Source organism: Hyposmocoma kahamanoa, unplaced genomic scaffold (genome assembly GCF_003589595.1).
Source record: "Hyposmocoma kahamanoa isolate Upper Pololo Valley unplaced genomic scaffold, ASM358959v1 190, whole genome shotgun sequence".
Lineage (NCBI taxonomy): Eukaryota > Metazoa > Arthropoda > Insecta > Lepidoptera > Cosmopterigidae > Hyposmocoma > Hyposmocoma kahamanoa.
Genome location: NW_020653718.1, coordinates 3516965 through 3535070, shown reverse-complemented (window position 1 = coordinate 3535070; position 18106 = coordinate 3516965). Strand labels below are relative to the sequence as shown.

Here is an 18106-nt window from a genome sequence, read left to right as displayed (position 1 = left end):
GTTATTTGGATCCCTAAAATTTGTTTACCAATTTCTTAAATACAATTTGCCTTAGACTAAACTAAGTTTATGTATGGCTATAGGTGCCGTGGTAGCCTAATGGTTCGACCTACCAGTTCTCACGCAGAGGCCGTGGATTCGAATCCGCGATTGCACCTCTGAATTTTGTTTGAAATTTACCATGAACTTTTAGGTAAAAGAAAATATCGACTTCAAAGAATGTTTACAATAATTATTAATACAAAGAACACTTAGAAAAAACTCCTACGATCCGGCTGGATTCGAACCGACGTCTTTGCCAGACGCTGTGCCAACTAGGCCACGCAACGAACCAGCGGACCTCACGAATTTTTCCATGTGTTTGTTTTGTCGGATTTTAGACTTTAGTCGTAACGCCATCTATGAGAAATCTATCAAAGTATTTCGTCACCCAGTTAGGCAACTTTACAGCTAACAGCCCTGGCGATAGGTTTACAATCCTCAGAAAACGTGTGATGTCCTCAACCTGCATTGGTACAGCGTGGCGGACTACGCCTGAAAGACGACCCGTGCCAAGCAGCGGAACGTATAAATGAGTTGATGATGATGTTTATTTGTAAAAGGTGTAACATAAGGTTAAATCAAATTAATACATCTAGTGATTGTAAGTATGTTCTACCACAGAAAACAGCTGAAATAAAAAAAAAAACTTATAACAGCGAATAAAATCGTAGTTCTCCATGAAAACTTTGTACAATTATTAATTACGACAAATATTCGGTTAACAAAAGACACGTACGAAAAATATTTTTAACACCAATATTTTTTATTAATTTCATAATTTAAATAAATATTCAACTAAATAAATAATTTAATACATTCATTAACTTTTCCTGTGGCCGAACAGTTGCCAGCTACGCAGAGAGGGAGAAATATTTATTTCTCTCGTCAGTTTAGGTGTGATTTGTGGTTGCCTGTGTACCACCACCACCACCACAAGCTATGTATATAGGGTCTCCCTAGTGCGGAACTATGGGTGTGTGCGTTATTATTATTATTATTCATGTAGATCAACTGCCTCCGTGGCCGAACGGTTACCATGCCGGACTGCCACGCAGAGGTCCCAGGTTCGATTCCCGGGCCGGGAGAAATGTTTGTATGGCGTACATTTATTTCTCTCGTGAGTTTGGGTGTAATTTGTGGTTGTCTATGTGTGTGTCCATGGCACCCGCGACACAGGGTTTCCCTAGTGCGGGGCTATGTTGAGTGTGTGCGTTATTTATTTATTTAGATGTTTTATTATTAAAAAAAAATACCTTGAATCCTAGCCACTTGATGTTTTTTTTTATACGAGTATAATATCAAGTGACGGGACGAACACGGCGTGTACCTGATGGTAAGCCACTGGCCTGTCCATAATAGTTACAGTGCTACTCAGAGCTTTAAATCGCAAAGATCTGAGGGGCACTACCACTGCGCCCGTCACCCTGAGACATAAGTTGACAAGTCCCATGTGCCTGTAATTTCACTAACACCCTTACTTCCAAACTTGATTGCAGTAATGCTGACATTACTGCTTGGCGGCAGAAATAGGTAAGGTGGCAGTATTTCCTTGGACGAGCTCTGTTACAAGGAGCTCTACTGCTGCTAAATTATGTGGGTATTAGTATGAGATGCTTCACGAACGATATGTGCTAATTATTATTATGTTTCTTAAACATACACACAGCCCAGCACTAGGAAATACAAGAATACAAGATATTTATTCGCTGAAAAATGTAGTTTACAATGGTGTTATAGCATATTATTATTAGACCGTACATTTCACCAAAACTTGGCATGCGAATATTTTACACAATTCTTATTTCAATCACGCACAGTGGTTAAATTTTACATTTTATGTTATCTATTAAAAAATCATTTATATTGTAGTAGCATTGTGTAACTAACAAATTATGTAATTTTATTTTAAATTGCCTACAATTTAGTTCTTTAACTGCATCTGGTATTTTATTAAATAATTTAGGTGCCAATATAAACATCGTTCTATTGTGAAATTCCAAGGTGGGGCGTTGTTTTGGCCGTATTTATTTTGTACCTTGTTTTCCTGGGATGTCTGGTTTTCACTAGATTAAAGTTGCCTGGATTTTGTTTTGTATAAACACAGGCCTCGTAAATATTCATAGATGGTAGGGTTAAAATCTTTAGTTTTCTAAAATAGGGTACACAGCTTTCTCGCTGGCCCACACCAAACATGGCCCTGACACATTTCATAGGGAAACACATACATAGACAATCACAAACAACACCCAAACTCACGAGAGAAATAAATGTAGGTCATACAAATATTTCTCCTGGCCCGGGAATCGAACCTGGGACCTCTGCGTGGCAGTCCGGCATGGTAACCGTTCGGCCACGGAGGCAGTTAAAGCAAGTTGGAAGCATTTTTTTTTTCAATAAATAAGTAATGATTTTTGACCCGAATGTATTAAAAGAAAAAATAATTCTCCCGGTAAGGAAATCGAACTCGGGACATCTACGTGAGGCACCAGCACGGTAACCGTATGGCCACTGAGACAGTTAAATTATAATAAATTTATTACATTAAACTAATTATAATAAAATTATAACAGCTTGTAGCACTTTTGTATTTTACTAAAATATGAGACACAATGCAATTATTTGGAGCACCAAAATTTTTGGTCACTAATTCCGGGTAAAGTAATATCTAGCAAGTCACTAAATTTATTATTGTGTTTTAGCTTTACAAAAGTGTAAGGTTAGTTTGATTATTATTTGCTTAAATGCCACGTGTCCCAATAACTTAATGTTTGATAAGAAAACAACGACTTGATCAAGGTAATGATGAAGTGTAATGTTATGCAATATACAAGACACTAACGCGAGGTAAATAAAATGTAATATCCAATTGAAATTGAGTTTGCCCACGAAGTTTTACCTATTTCTGCCGCCAAGCGGTAATGCTCGCTGCGTTACGGTCATGAAGGATAAGGGTACTGGTAAAATTACAAGCACACGGGCGTTGTCAACTTATGTCTCAGACTGACGGACACCGTGGCAGTGCCATCAAATCTTTGCGATTTGAAGCTCTGAGTGGCACTGCAACTTGTTCGTCCCGTCATTGGGTATTATAAAAATAATCATCAAGAGATATTACTAACAATAAGTCACAAATATACTTGCACATTAAAATTATAGGTGTATTGCGCCACAGGAAATCGAACCGCAAACCTTCCTATTGAGAAGCAATCCTTCTCTCAATAGACTGTATATAATATACAGTACAATTATGTGTAAATTTACCTCAACCTCGTAACGCAAACGTCTGGAAGAAAATGCAATTTAGCAATAAGGCCACCTGCTGCATATTGTTTATTTGAATATTCAGTGGTTGTTACAATGAAGTTTTTTTTTATGACGAAGAACTCGTATACCTGGTGGTAAGCGACACGCCTGTCCATAACAGTTGCAGTGCCCTCAGAACTTTACATTGCAAAGATCTGAGGGGCACTGCCACTGCGCCCGTCACTCTGAGACATACTCGTAAGTTGACAAGTCCCATGTGCCTGTAACTTCATTAGCATCCTTCAAAGCCGGGACGCAGTACACATTACCGCTAGGCGGTAGAAATAGTGGAAGTAAGGTGGAAGTATTTTCCTTTTCCTTTCTTAAGGAGCTCTACTGCTACCAAAATCTTTGATACAGAGGACTAATAAACAAAGTGGGAGACGTAGTGTGCCAATGGTAACATTTTAAATGCATACATAAAAATCTACATAACGTTGTTATCAAAAATATGGATGGATGAAATAGGAATAGTAATAATAATGTTTTTGTGTGTTATCTCTTAGTTCAAGAAAGTCTACTTTGTATAAAATTTCAGCTCAACATACTGACTGAGCTAATTATTGTTGTCGTTTCACAAAACTTCAACAAACTGAAACTTTCGGTTCTTTTTCTTCATAAAGATGTTTCTTTTGTTTTAGTTTTATATTGACTTTGAATAGTGTATTGTCACCTTGACTAAAGATAAGGATCTTCCTTTGCACAGGTCGGGCACATGGGGCACACGGACAAGTGCTGTATTGACTGTGTTGGGGCGCTGCAGTCACATAGGCATCACTGAATTATATCATCTTGAAATGTACACATCTTGTCTCGCAGCGACGGGTTCCATACGGGCCACTGCAGATCGCTAATTGAGCAATATTTTCATCTCAAATTTGATTGATGATTTTAACAATGATTCTTCTATACTTTGGCACAATATTGTACCCACTCTACTTTGTACTCCGTAAGGAAACACGCTACTACACAAAACGCTATAATTGTAAGGGTATGTATACAGAATATATTACCAAGCATTAGGTCTTCAACGATATCGTATTATCTTTTATCACCTTATCCGTTGATCGCGTCGAAACGTAAGAACGCGTCCCTTCATCCCGAGCCTCGAAATTGGCGTTCGGGCGGTATGCGCGCGCGCAACCTGTTCCACCCCCCCGCCGCGACCGCACCATCCCCCGCGCGCCCGTCGCTCAGCTAGTGCCACCGGAGCCTTCGGCGTTAACGCATGCGCCGCCGTGTTAAAGATAAAACAAAACAGTTTTCTTAGTGCCAAATTCCAATTTCCTAAAGTGCCAACTTGATTGGATTGCAGTGCTGTGAATTCAGTGTTAATATTATTTCTATTTTTAATTCAAATTTCCTTTTAAAAACAAAACAGAATTTTGATTATGGTGTCACAAAGTGTGTTGTGCTAAAGATTTTGGAGGTTGGTTTTAAGTTACGATTAAGTTAGGTTTAATCAATTAAACCAAATAAAAGTTCAACTTGTATTACACTTATGAGAGCACACTTTACAAAGCTTACAAACGGTATATTAGTACACGCGTTCTATAACTCAAACATAGGCGCAACTTAAATCTGAACGAACTCAAGAGATATGTGCTTGAAGTTACTCGTGCTTCGAAAGCGTTAGTGAAAACTAGTTCTAAGATGAACTGGAGTTGTAATTCAGTTTATTTAATGGCCATAATATTAAAAGTTGGGATTAACCTAGGTTTCTTAACGGTGTTTATAGATTGCTAACTTACACGTGAGCAAGTTGTAACTTGGCCACACTAAAATCGAGTTTAAAGGAAGAACACATTTATTTGTAAAACAAGATAATAAATATTAACTTCTTCGAAGTTCATAGCCACGTTAACTAATGCCATTTATAAAATAAGAAAATATAGAGGTCAGAAAATTAGAAATTTGTAGAGATACTTTTAATATCATTCAGTTTTAAACTACAGTGAAACAAATAACTTACGAAAACTATATTAGTAAAGATAAGGATATCTAATAACAAGGGTATTATCTTTGTAACACATTTAACTACAGGTGTAGGTTAAGGTGTTTCAGCTTAACAAAAAATAAAGTCTGCATTAGGTATAATATAAGATATTATTATGTAAATTTCCGAGTTAGACATAAAACAAACGATTCAGAAGATTTGCACAAAAAGGACACTAGTGACTAGCTTTTTCAACCCTTAATGGGTGAAAAAGCTACACTAGCGGTTGCAGCGTTGAAAGTTTAGATTATTTTCTACCGCACTGAAAGATGAAATTTAAAAAAAAACTAAAACTAAAATTATTCCTTTTCAAGTAACAAGCCCACTCAGCAACTTATACGCAGCTTTTAAAAGATAAACAATTGTTCGTTAGTTTTCCTAAAACAAAAAATTGTATAACTAAACAAGTAGCTAGTATCTAAAATTATTTTAATTAATTAAAAGATAAGTACTTAAAGAAAATCAATATTGCTTCCTATGTTTCAGGACGGAAGAAAAAAGTGGTACCGTAGGTAAAAACTTAAAACAAATGAAATTTATTATTATATAATGTTATAGTTAATTTGAACAAGACCGGTGGTACTAGTAGGAGAACGGATGCTTTTCAATTCAGAGGTCAATGGTTCGCTTCACTGTGACGGCTTGTACCTATGACCGTAATTTCTGTGTTACGTGCGTATTAAATGTTTAGAAGCAATAACTCTTGCCAACGGTGGAAGAAAACATGACGAGATCTGCACTTTACACAAACTCCATAACCCTTAGAAAACGTGTATACTTCCCAATCCTAATTAGGCTAGTTTGGCGGACTATGTCCTAATAATTTAGAGAGGACCCGCGTCTCGACCAAAGCTAGAAAAACTAAATTATAAATACTAACTCGCAACCCCTACAACTTATTTATATATTTATTGAACTCTACTAAGTTTAGTTACGCGTATGATGCGCAAGAGTCGATATATAAAGCTATGTCGATAAGTATCACATTGAATGTTGAGTGTCAACCTGTGTGAATAAAAAAGTAAATTAATAAACGTTATAATATTATTTTTGTGTTAAACAAATAAAGTAAATTTTCTTTTCTTTTTTTAATTCAGTCACTGCAGATTCTATGAGTAAATTTATTAATTTTGAACTTAGAAATAGAAGTAAAGATGTAGTGACAAAAATAGAACATGGTATGTGAGGTAGTTTGGGCTTATGAAGCCTATGAATGAATGTAGATTGATGAAAGAAATATAGAGCGGGCGTGGAAGACATCATAGGAAAACGGCCACGAACATTTTCAGATCAAATTGAGTATTCTTAAACAGCCTGGTACGTAGTGAGAAGAATAGGAGGCCTGTATGAAAAAAAATGATGAATGTGACGCAAGAGAGGTTTGTCAGGATCGCGTTAATTGGCTGTCAATAGTCTCTGCACACCCCACTGGGAATCTAAAGGCTAAGGGTGTGAGTATATAAATAAATAAAAAAAGAAATGTAATGCATACGCATTAAAATAAAGGCAAAAGAATTACTTGAGTCAAGTTACTGTTTAGAGCGCCTTTAGCGCTGGCAAAAAGTAAGCGAAAAACGCTTAAAGAAGAAATATCAAACTCTAATCAATTATATTAAAATGGCCATGTTAATCAATTGCCATCTTTCGGGTAATTTTTTAATTCTTCTTTCATAAAAATTCCTCTCTCTACTTATAAAATACAGCATTAAGTGTTTCTTCGTTATCAAAGTCGGTGTCTATTCAAAGATAGACAGAAACAAGTGAAAATCTGAAAGGCCTATGTCGAGTAAATACGGTGGTCGAAGTAACACGTTCCAATCTAATTGCAATTATTTTTTACGGCTTTGTAAAGATGTGTGTGGTTTGGCATTATCACGATGAAATGTTTGTACTGTTCACAAATTTATCTCGAATTATACACTTAAAACTTTTCCGCCCATTCTTAAAATGCGCGCCAAAATATTATTTTTAAAAAACCAAACAACATAACATTAATTTTTTTTTTCATTTAAACTTGGCTAATGGCAAAAAAGACTTTGGCCTACTCATTAACTACAAAAGTTGTTTATATTATGCATTTGACAATTTTTCGTTTTTAATAGCCAAGGGATTGAATATTTATTGACAGAACAATGGGAAAAGATATTGGAAAGTAAACTGCAATTCAAATTGAACTTTATTCTTGATAGTAATTACGTATCGATGTAGATATTCATTTGTTATATTAGAAAAAAATCTAAAATATAAAAAAAAAACATTTATCTATGCTTAGAAAGTAGAGTATGTAAATTTTTAAAAATCGATTAGTGACTACGATTGACACTAAATAAAATCTAAATAGTTATAGGTTTCTTAGCAAGACGTGAATTAAAATGGAACGAATTAAAAGAACAAAGAAGATGAACGAAATTTCTATATGCTCCTTCCATCTTTGTTTTCTCTTTTTTATTGTATTAAAAGGTAATAAGAAAGAAAGAAATATATAACAAATGATTATTGTTGAGTGAGAAAAGACATTTAGATACTAAATAATAGCAAAAACTTAAAACTAAACCTTATAATGTAATAAACTAAAAACAGGTGGAAGAACCATTTCTGTGCAAATCCAGTTACATCAGAATTGGTCATTGTTTAATGCATTCAATGCACAAGTAACGGTTAGTCCCGAGCTAAATAACAATAAATAATCCTTGTGCACATTCTAAATAGACATACTTGTTTCCTTAGTTGCGTCTGCGCAGATTCCAAGAGCCAATTTTGTTTGTGAGTAAATAAATGTGCGGATGGAGTTGTTTGGTTTGTTAGGTCCTTATATTCTTAGTGTAGTTTTTGTTACGTATAGACATTCATGCTCTCTACGATAAGTTACTTTCAAGTTTACTAGATGGCTAAAACGGCAAAATGTTGTGAAATTCGTGTTACAAGAAATTAAATATTTTTATCGAACAAACTGCATACATTTTTTTTTTTATTTATTTATTTTAAACACTAAGAATATTACAAAAATATATATACATCACACCCTTAAACCTACATTGGTTTGTCCGGGTGCTGCACGTTCTCCTTAATTACATCTTAATATTACATTCTTATATTTAATAAGCTAACAAAAGATTACAAATCTCAATAAGAAATTACATGTTTCATTGTTATACTACTACATTTATTTATATAAATCAATATTACTACATTATTTATTAACTATTAACATGAACAATGTTACGCTCTGACTCAATTTAATTTGAGGTGAGTAGTAGTAGAGCTCTACTCTGGACGAATTCTTTCACAAGGAGCTTCTTGTGGAAGAGTTCGTCCAGGGAAGTACTGCCACCTTACCTGTTTATGCCGCCAAGCAGTAATGTGAGCATTACTGCTTTCCAGTTTGGAATTGAGGTTGGAGTTAAGGTGCTGGTGAAATTACTGGCACATGCCCTTATCAGCTTAGGTCTCTGGGTAACGGACGCAGTGGTAGTGCTGCTTACATCTTCTCGATTTAAAGCTGTTTTATTGTTATTTTAATTAAAAAAAAATACAAAAAGAATAGGTATTCGTCTAAATCTGGTGGCACAATAAAAACCTGAGCAGGTTTATCCGTGCACTGGAATTATTGATGGAAGTTCGTAATAAAGGCTGCAAAGCTCTGAGTAGCACTGGAACTGCTACAAACAGGAGATTCGTTACTACTTGGCGCACGACTTGTTCACCCCACCACTTAGTATCATACAAAATTAGAATGGCACCTCATTCAGCATTAATTGCATTAATATCATCTCTGTCAGCCGTTACCTTGAGGCTTCTATTTTTTTTAATAGTAACGGAACAAGACGTGCGTCTTATGGTAAGCTAGTCACCTGTCCATAACAGTTGCAGCACCACTCAGAGCTTTAAATCGCAAAGATCTGAGGTGCACTGCTATTGCGCTCGTCACCATGAGACATAAGTTGACAAGTTCCATGTGCCTGTAATTTCCCCAGCACCATTACACTTCGAAATTGGAACGCAGTAATACACATGACTGCTTGGCCGCAGAAATAAGTAAGGTGGCAGTATTTCCTTGGACGAGCTCTTTTACAAAGAACTCTACTGCTGCTAAAGAGCTTGTTAGTACAAAACGTTGATAGATACAAATATATGTGATTTCAAATCCTAAAAACCACTTTTATTCCCAATGGCAACTCGCGAAAACCTAGAAACTCGACACGTAAGTGAGGTTCAGATTTTTTCGTACAAAAGACATCAACGTCTTAAAGAAGTCACGCCTTACTTCATGCGGTTTAGATCCAGGGACAAGTAACCACGGTTATTTGAGTAAACCGAACATATTAATCATATAATATTGCAATCGAAGTCCCTTTCTTGATAGACGCATTGTGTAGGGTAAAAGTATATTAATTACTTGATAATTGGAATATATATGTTGCTGAAGAAATATTGAAGAATCGTTTGTTGACTAGATAATATCAATACCTCCAATGAACACTACGCCTTAAGTTAATTTTTGGACCAGTTCTGTTTTTATTTTGTTTTTGTATCTTTTTTTTTCCACAAAATTCAGGGAGCATGATATTACTAAATGAATAGCTGTTTACAAAAAATAACAGTAAATGACCGAAAAATAAAGTTGTGTTCTATGGAGGTATCGAGACGTACTGCTTTAGGTGCCTACCTAAAGCAGTACAAAAGAAACCTTACATCCTGTCACAAAATAATTATACAGAAAAAAGGGGAATTAAAAGTAATAGTCGCAGATTTTCTCCAGATTCCGTTTGTGAAAAAAGTGAGCATAATTTAAATTTGGAATCCGCGGCTGCGTCATGGTCAGCGCAATATTTCATTCTCGATGCGCGGGCGCTACTCGCCGCGAGAGACGCAATTTGGAATTTTTGATCTGAGCCGACCGGCCACGGCAACGGCGCGCGAGTTGCATTTTTGTCGCTAATTTGTTTAGAAAAGCAATTTTGGTCTAACATTTCTATAATGTTGAAATACAGACACATTCTTCAACACTAGAAAACACTTAAAAAATAATTATTATTAATAATTAAATAGGAAGAATGTCTAAATTTTAATCTAATTAATCCGGCTACGTGCTTAAAAATGCACTTTTCAATTCTCTATCGTCTCTATATAATAACATTTATTACATTACCCGCACTTAGGTAATTATAAAAATAAAACAACAAAAAAATATTAATTAATCGATTAAATGGTTAAGGAAATGGCTTAGCTCTGTAAAATGCTTACATTAACTTCCATCGTCATAACTATTTGAAATCTAATTAATATTTATAATAAGATCGCGGTGTAAAACAGACCGTCACGAATCGTCAAGAACTAAAATTAAATAAGTAAAAAATTCAAGAAGTAAGAAGTGATATTAAATATAACAAGCACCGCCAACGAATGCAAAGGTCGACGGCTATGAGTTTTCTATAATTATTATGAATCGTTTGTGTTCTTTTTAGATTTTTAGAAATGGAAAACACAAACTTTTTACAGAATATCACAATTCCGTCGTCTTGTATAATCTCAGTTAAAATGTGTGAATAATCGAAGTGTTAAACAGCAAAAGTAATGTGGCATTAGAATTGAACTTAAAATTTTAACTATTTTCGATATTTTTTTGAGTTTTATAATAACTTACCGAAAGCATTAATATCCGAGAGAAAGCTTGTGCTATTGCCATTGACTTACAAATAAATGGACGACGGGTCTAATACAAAAACCACGAAAAAAATGTCCCAAGTCAACCTATTTAAACGTAGTGACATGTAAAGGAATATGAAAAAGCTAAAACGTTGAATTTAAATTGTAATGTCATCGCAGTACTGTCTAATTTTGCTTGCTTCGCTGTCAGTCGAACAAACGAAGACTAAAGCGTGAATGACGCTCTGTATACGATTTTAACGCCCTATAAGTTCGGACACTTTTTAGCGCGGACCCGACGTTCATATAATTGTAAGTCAATGGCTATTGCTATTAAAAGTGCAGCAATTAAACTATTTATCCATAAATAAAAACAGTGTTCGCATTTTGAAAATGACAAAGACGTAAATTCATTGTCTAATTTTTTACATTTGTATATTTATTTCAATGTTATCACAATTATTATTATTAAAATCGCCCGAAATAACTATAACTACATTTAAATTACTGATTGTCTTATTAAACCCTTACTTTGTAATATTATTAACACATGTTACACCAATCACCGACATTTTAAGGGTCTTTAAATTTGAAATAACTTTTTGTGTTTCAACATATATCAATAATGATTAGTTTACTTGACAGATCTAATCTTCAAGAAAAATTATGTATGTGTATGTTATGTATATGTGTATTAGTACGACAAAAAAGCTATTACAATTATTACTAAAAAAACAAACTAAACTAAAAAAAATACAATCAGTAATCGACTCTCACAATAATAAACACCTAGTAATTGACACTTATCAATAACAAACGTCTTACTATGAATTTGGTGAAATTACAGGCACATGGGACTTGTCAACTTATGTCTCAGGGTGACAGGCGCAGTGGCAGTGCCCCTCAGATCTATGTAATTCAAAGCTCTGAGTGTCACTGTAACTGTTATGGACAGGCGTGTAGCTTACCATCAGATGCACGACTTGTTCGTCTCGTCGCTTGAAATAATAATTATCTCAATATCATGATAGTAAGACATCATGATATTCAATAAAATCAATATGTTACACCGAGATTATCTGTCGAGGCGCATGTTACTAAATGTATACACTTACATTATGTTCATATGCCTAATGCTTTGCCGGACACAGTGAAACTATACTTATTTTGCGAGTTGTTAATTTATATACAACCTATGTTCTCACAAATACATGAGTTATTAATTGTGTTTATTCTTGATTTATTGAACGAATTTATATTTATGTTCGTGAAAACGAAACACAACTTATTTATTGCAACATTATTAATATGGAGGCTATAGCATACGCGTAAGAACTATTTGCAAATTTTCATTTATTTATGTACTCACGCTCTTGGATTGCAATTGGGGTTGCAGAGAGTATCGATCGAATACTATCTTCATTCTTTTCATACAAGTCTTTTTATTCTATTTAGAACACTCTCATTTTGATCGAATAATGTTCTTCGTGGTTGTTTTCCTCCAATGATGCCTTCCACGTTAACTCTATATATTTTTTTCGTTAATCTACATTCCTACGACCCCTTTATAACCACATAATTCACGAATCATATATATATATGTATACTAAAGTTCTTCCGAAGCACCTCTTTTTTACTATATTAAATATATTCCAATGTTTAACACTCACTCCCATATATACATTGCAAACTATAATTTAATAAAAATTGATTTTCTTGACTGTCACGCAGAGGTCCTGGGTTACGATTCCCGGGCCGTCATAAATATTTGTGTAGCCTACATTTATTACTCTACTCACGATACAGGGTTTCCCTAGTACGGGGCTATGAGTGTATGCGTTATTATGATTATAAATAAAATCATAAAAACGGTGACGTCAAAATCAATATATTTACAATCTTGTCCTATAACACTAGCATGTATATAATATTATTGTAAATGTACGTTAATGTATATGTATATTATATTGAAATATACAATGCCGTTAAAAGATTGTTCAATAAATAGATATGCTACGTATTATAATTTACTTAAGTAGGAAAAAAATACGTTTAGTAACATTAACGCAAGTAAGGAAACATAACTATGAAATATCACCAAAGGAAGTTTTTCTTAAATGTATTTTTATCTATAATGGATACTATTTATTGCTTTTTATAATATAATCCGGATGCCAAGTATACAAATACGAGTTATCTATCCAGCCTAATAGATGTTATATAAGCATAACAAACATTAAAAATCTTGTAAATGGTATTACATTAATTTAAAATCCTTCCATTACGTTCAAATTTCTCACAGAAATTAGTTTTGGATGTAAATATGCGGTGTTGTGTCTATTACAATTATTTTAAAAAGTTTTTTAATATATATTTTTAGGTATATATATTTTATATTGCTTAGGTGTGAAAATTTCTAATTGCTGCAGATTTCTGCAGAAGAAAAACTTCATGATGATATAAAATAGTATGTAAGAGATTTCTATTCACTTAGTTTAGGTACTGGTCTCCTGCAAACATAGAATAAAATATATATTATTATGTACAAATCGGAATATTTCTTTATTTCATAGGTAAGCATATTACATTTGAAATCGTCTTATTGATTATACACTAGTAGCAGTAGATGTCCTTGTGAAACAGTTCGTCCAGGGAAGTACTGCCACCTTACCTATTTCTGCCACCAAGCAGTAATATCAGCATTATTGTGTTCCGGTTTTGAAGGGTAAGGGTGCTGGTGAAATTACACGTACATGGGACTTGTCAACTTATGTCTCAGGGTGACAGGCGCAGTGGCAGTGCCCCTCAGATCTATGTAATTCAAAGCTCTGAGTGTCACTGCAACTGTTATGGACAGGCGTGTAGCTTACCATCAGGCGCACGACTTGTTTGTCCCGTCACTTGATATTATAAAAATACCTATTCGTAAACCAGATTTTTCTGAGAAAAACGAGAAACTAGGTATTGCTCTTTGCAAACATACATTTTCTACAAATTTATTATTGACAACATTTACTTCAAATATCGAAACCACTTGAACGACCTAAACGGGTCTCTACCATAGATTTTTGTTATCTAAGTGCGTAGAAGCTGTATTATTGTTATATCCACTTAGAAATATTAGATATACCTGGAATCCAGTGTTTATGTATTTAAATTTATACATATATATATACCTATATATTACTAGATGTTTAACATTCAAACGACACACAACATATTAGTATGAAGGTATCTTTAGATATAAATCTTGAATTTTAAAGTACATTTACTTCGTTGCCGTCGTAATGACATTCTATATGCGTATGCGCAAATAAAGTAAGATATTTATTAAGTCAACGTTAAGACAAGAAGGTTCTGTGTACCTTTTATTTACTAATTAACATGTAAAGTGCCATTCAAGCAGGGGAGATGTGATATGCACATCCGGTAGTTAAAATAATGTTTGCTGATGTATTAAAAAAATGTTAGATGTTGTTCTTTAGAGGAAGTAGTTTTTGGAGAAATGTAGGTTTTTAATAGAAATACATATCGTAGAACTTAGGTTCAGAAATTTTTTGGCACACCGCCCACATAAGCAAGTTAAAAAAAATTTACGCCCACCACCACAATAAATAATTGAAAACAAGCATTTTTTGTATTAAGTTAATAAAAAAAAATGAAGAGGAAAAAAATTTGTGGTATAGTTTATATGGATAATACAAGATTATTTTTTTATGTATAATTTTTTTTCAAATGCCGTAGCACCCCTGGACAGTATCAACTCCCAATTGCTTCCGAGGCCGCTCATACGACTCTTCAGCGCCCACTGGAGCCTTTAGGAACCTTTTTCGTGATTATATTAAAAACGTTTTTTTTTTTTTTTTTTAATATATAATAGACACACGCTTGGCCACAATCTCACCTGATGTTAAGCGACGATGTGACCGACGATGGGACGCGTTTGCCTAAAAAATGCCTATTCACTCTAGCCTTGAATAGCCCCAAATTGTACTTTTCGGGAAATACAGATGCCGGTAGAGCATTCCATTCCTTTGCCGTACGCATCAGAAAGGAGGAGGCAAAGCGCTTAGTGCGAATAGGTGGAATATCAACGACATAAGAATGGAGTGCTCCGGACCTTCTAGTCGACTGAAGGAGGAACGGTGAGGGCGGAACCAAATTGAAAAGTTCCTGCGCACACTCCCCGAAATGTATCCGATAGAAAACCGACAAGCAGGCTACTTTTCTGCGATGAGCGAGATTTTGGAGCTTCGACTCCACAAGAGGATTATTGTTAATAAGTCTCTTTGCTTTACGCTCCACCGAGTCCAAGGCAGCTAACTGGTATTGGGCAGAGCCGTCCCAAAGGTGGCAGCAGTACTCCATACAGGATCGAACTTGTGCTTTATACAGATGTAAAAGCTGTTCAGGTGTGAAGTACCGCCTGACCTTGAAAAGTATGCCTAGTTTTCTGGCAGCAGTTTTTGCCAAGCACTCGATGTATCGCCCAAAGTTGAGGTTGGATGATAAGTCCAGACCAAGTAGCTCAAGGTGGTCCCTTATCGGCACGGATACACCTCGGAAAGTCGGAGTAAGGTGTAGGGGACTCCGTTTTGATGAGAAAAGACACGCCTGTGTTTTAGCCGCATTAAACCTGACCCTGTTAGCATCTCCCCAGTCGGAAGCAGCTTTCAGACTCAGGTTCAACCGGGTGACCATCGCCTCTCGCTTACACCGGATCTCTTCGCTGTTGTCTCGGGCGTCTGGCACATAACTCACCGCCACTGTGCTGTCGTCTGCGTACCCAAAGATACCGGGCATCAGCAGCAGGTCGTTGATATGCAGCAAGAATAGAGTGGCGGAGAGGACAGATCCCTGAGGTACACCGGCATTTATACCATGAGGAGCAGACGAGTAACCATCTACAACTACACGGATTGACCTATCCTTCAGAAAATCGCCTATCCATGTGCAAAAGCCAACAGGAATTCCGTAAGCTGGAAGCTTGTTTAACAGGCTATCATGCCAAACCCTATCAAAGGCCTTTGATATGTCGAGAGACACGGCAAGCGATTCACCGCGTTTCTCGACAGCCTCGCTCCATAAATGTGTGGCGTACGCAAGAAGATCCCCAGTAGATCGTCCACGGCGAAAACCATATTGTCGATCACTGAGGAGATCGTTATCTTCGAGGTATCCAAGGAGACGGCTGTTCAATACACGCTCCATAGTCTTACAGAGTATGGAGGTGATTGCGATAGGTCGATAATTAGATGGGTCGGCATGGCTACCTTTCTTAGGTACAGGCTGTACATTTGCAAGCTTCCAGGATTTCGGGACTTGTCCAGAACTCATAGAGAGGCGATACAGGCGAGTCAACACCGGAGACAACTCGGGTGCACAGTTCCGCAGGACAATCGCTGGGACTCCGTCAGGGCCACTGGCTTTGTTGACGTCTAATTTGCGTAAAGCTTTCAACACCTCTTTTTGACGGATAGTGATTTCGGGCATTTCCGAGTCACATCGAGGTAGTGTAGGTGGTGTTTGCAAAGTAGCGTCAAGACGGGAGTTGGAAGCAAAAAGAGAAACAAAAAGATTTGCTTTCTCTTCAGCGGTATGAGCCAACGATCCGTCATCTCTCATTAAAGGCGGAAGGGATGACCTGCAGAAATTCGCTTCGACCGATTTAGCGAGTGACCAGAATGCTTTACTCCCTGATGGGTATGAAGCTAACCTGACCCCAATACGACTAATATGGCCGAAGCGAGCTTTCCGTATCGCTTTTTTGCAGGATCTAGCGGCTTTATTAAAGGCTTTCTTCAGACGGAGGGTTTCCGGTGCTTTGCGATCTCGAGCATCAGCCCAAGCCTGGTACGCAGATTGCTTTAGCGTTTCCGCAGAAGCACACTCAGCGTTAAACCAAGGGCGAGCTTTGCCGCTGGAGGAGACTTCGAAATACGGAATAAAGTATTCCATAGCCCGAATAATCACCTCAGAGACGGCAGACGCGCAGCACGTCGGATCGACAGAAGAGAAGCACAGCTGCCGCCAGGGATAAGATGCAAAGAAATGCCGCATCGCATCCCAATCTGCTGACTTGTATCGCCACATCCTCCTAGTACTTCCCGTACTGAGATCGGGCGGGGAGTATGCAGATACAGATTTCACCAGACAGTGATCGGATGTCCCTAGTGGGGATGAGACCGATACTTGGTAGCGGTCTGGATCGGTTGTCAGCAGAAGATCCAGGCAATTGGCAGTGTGGTCGTCAACGTCCGGTACCCTGGTAGCGCAACTCACCAGCTGGGTGAGGTCTAGCAATAGAGCACATGCCCGCGCCTCTCTTCCAGCGTGGTCGGTTTTTTGGTATGGGAACAACCATTCCTGGTGATGGGCATTGAAGTCCCCCAAAAAGACAAGTTGTGCTTTAGGATACCGTTGTTGGACTGTTTCCGCCGAGCTGCAGAGATGGTTGAACAGCCTAGTCGTCTCCGGGTCTCCAGAATGCGACCGATACACACTGGCGTAGACAATTTGTTCCAGTCCAGTGTCTACCAGAACCCACATTACAGAGAGATCGGGGTCTTCAAGGTAACGGAGACGTTTAGAGCAGATGTCATCACGAGCGTAAACGCAGGTACCAGCGCGCTGCTTAAATTTGTGCTCCAGAATGTAACCTGGGTAATGCAGATACGCCGTGTCCGAAGGACATCTAATTTGGGTCTCCGTGAGGAAGAGCATGTGAGGCCTTTCAGTCTCAAGATGGTGGTGGACAGATGAGAGATTGGAGTGCAGACCTCGGATGTTCGAGAGGTGCACTTTAAGTGAAAGGACGTGCATCCGCTGTTTAGCCTTCCTCAATTTTCTTGACCTTTTCATATTAGGGTTAGAGTGAATGGGGAGAGCGAAGGCAGTTGTACGAGACACTACCACTGAAAGTCATGCGGCACATACCCTATATGGTACGCCGATGGGAAACTAGACTGGAGCGCGCGGGGACGCCCGAACCCCTCCGGGAGTGGCCATCGGGTCCTTTCATCCGGTCGCCAACCGGCACGATGGAGCACCCCGGGATTTTTCGCGAGTTGGCGGGGCAGCCTTTCACTGGAGGCTAGTCAGCTAATTGGGCCCCCTACT

The 18106-nt window shown here is 37.1% G+C and overlaps 1 protein-coding gene across 2 annotated transcripts in view; it reads left to right on the top strand.

Annotated features, from left to right (window-relative positions):
* Positions 1 to 4550: 4550 nt before the first annotated feature.
* The window catches only part of LOC113226378 (protein dachsous), a 478045-nt gene continuing 464489 nt past the window's right edge, over positions 4551 to 18106 (top strand). For both annotated transcript variants that reach the window (XM_026458986.1, XM_026458985.1), the window contains exon 1: positions 4551 to 4774. The gene's annotated coding sequence lies outside the window, so the exon portion shown is untranslated. The remainder of the gene's footprint in view (positions 4775 to 18106) is intronic.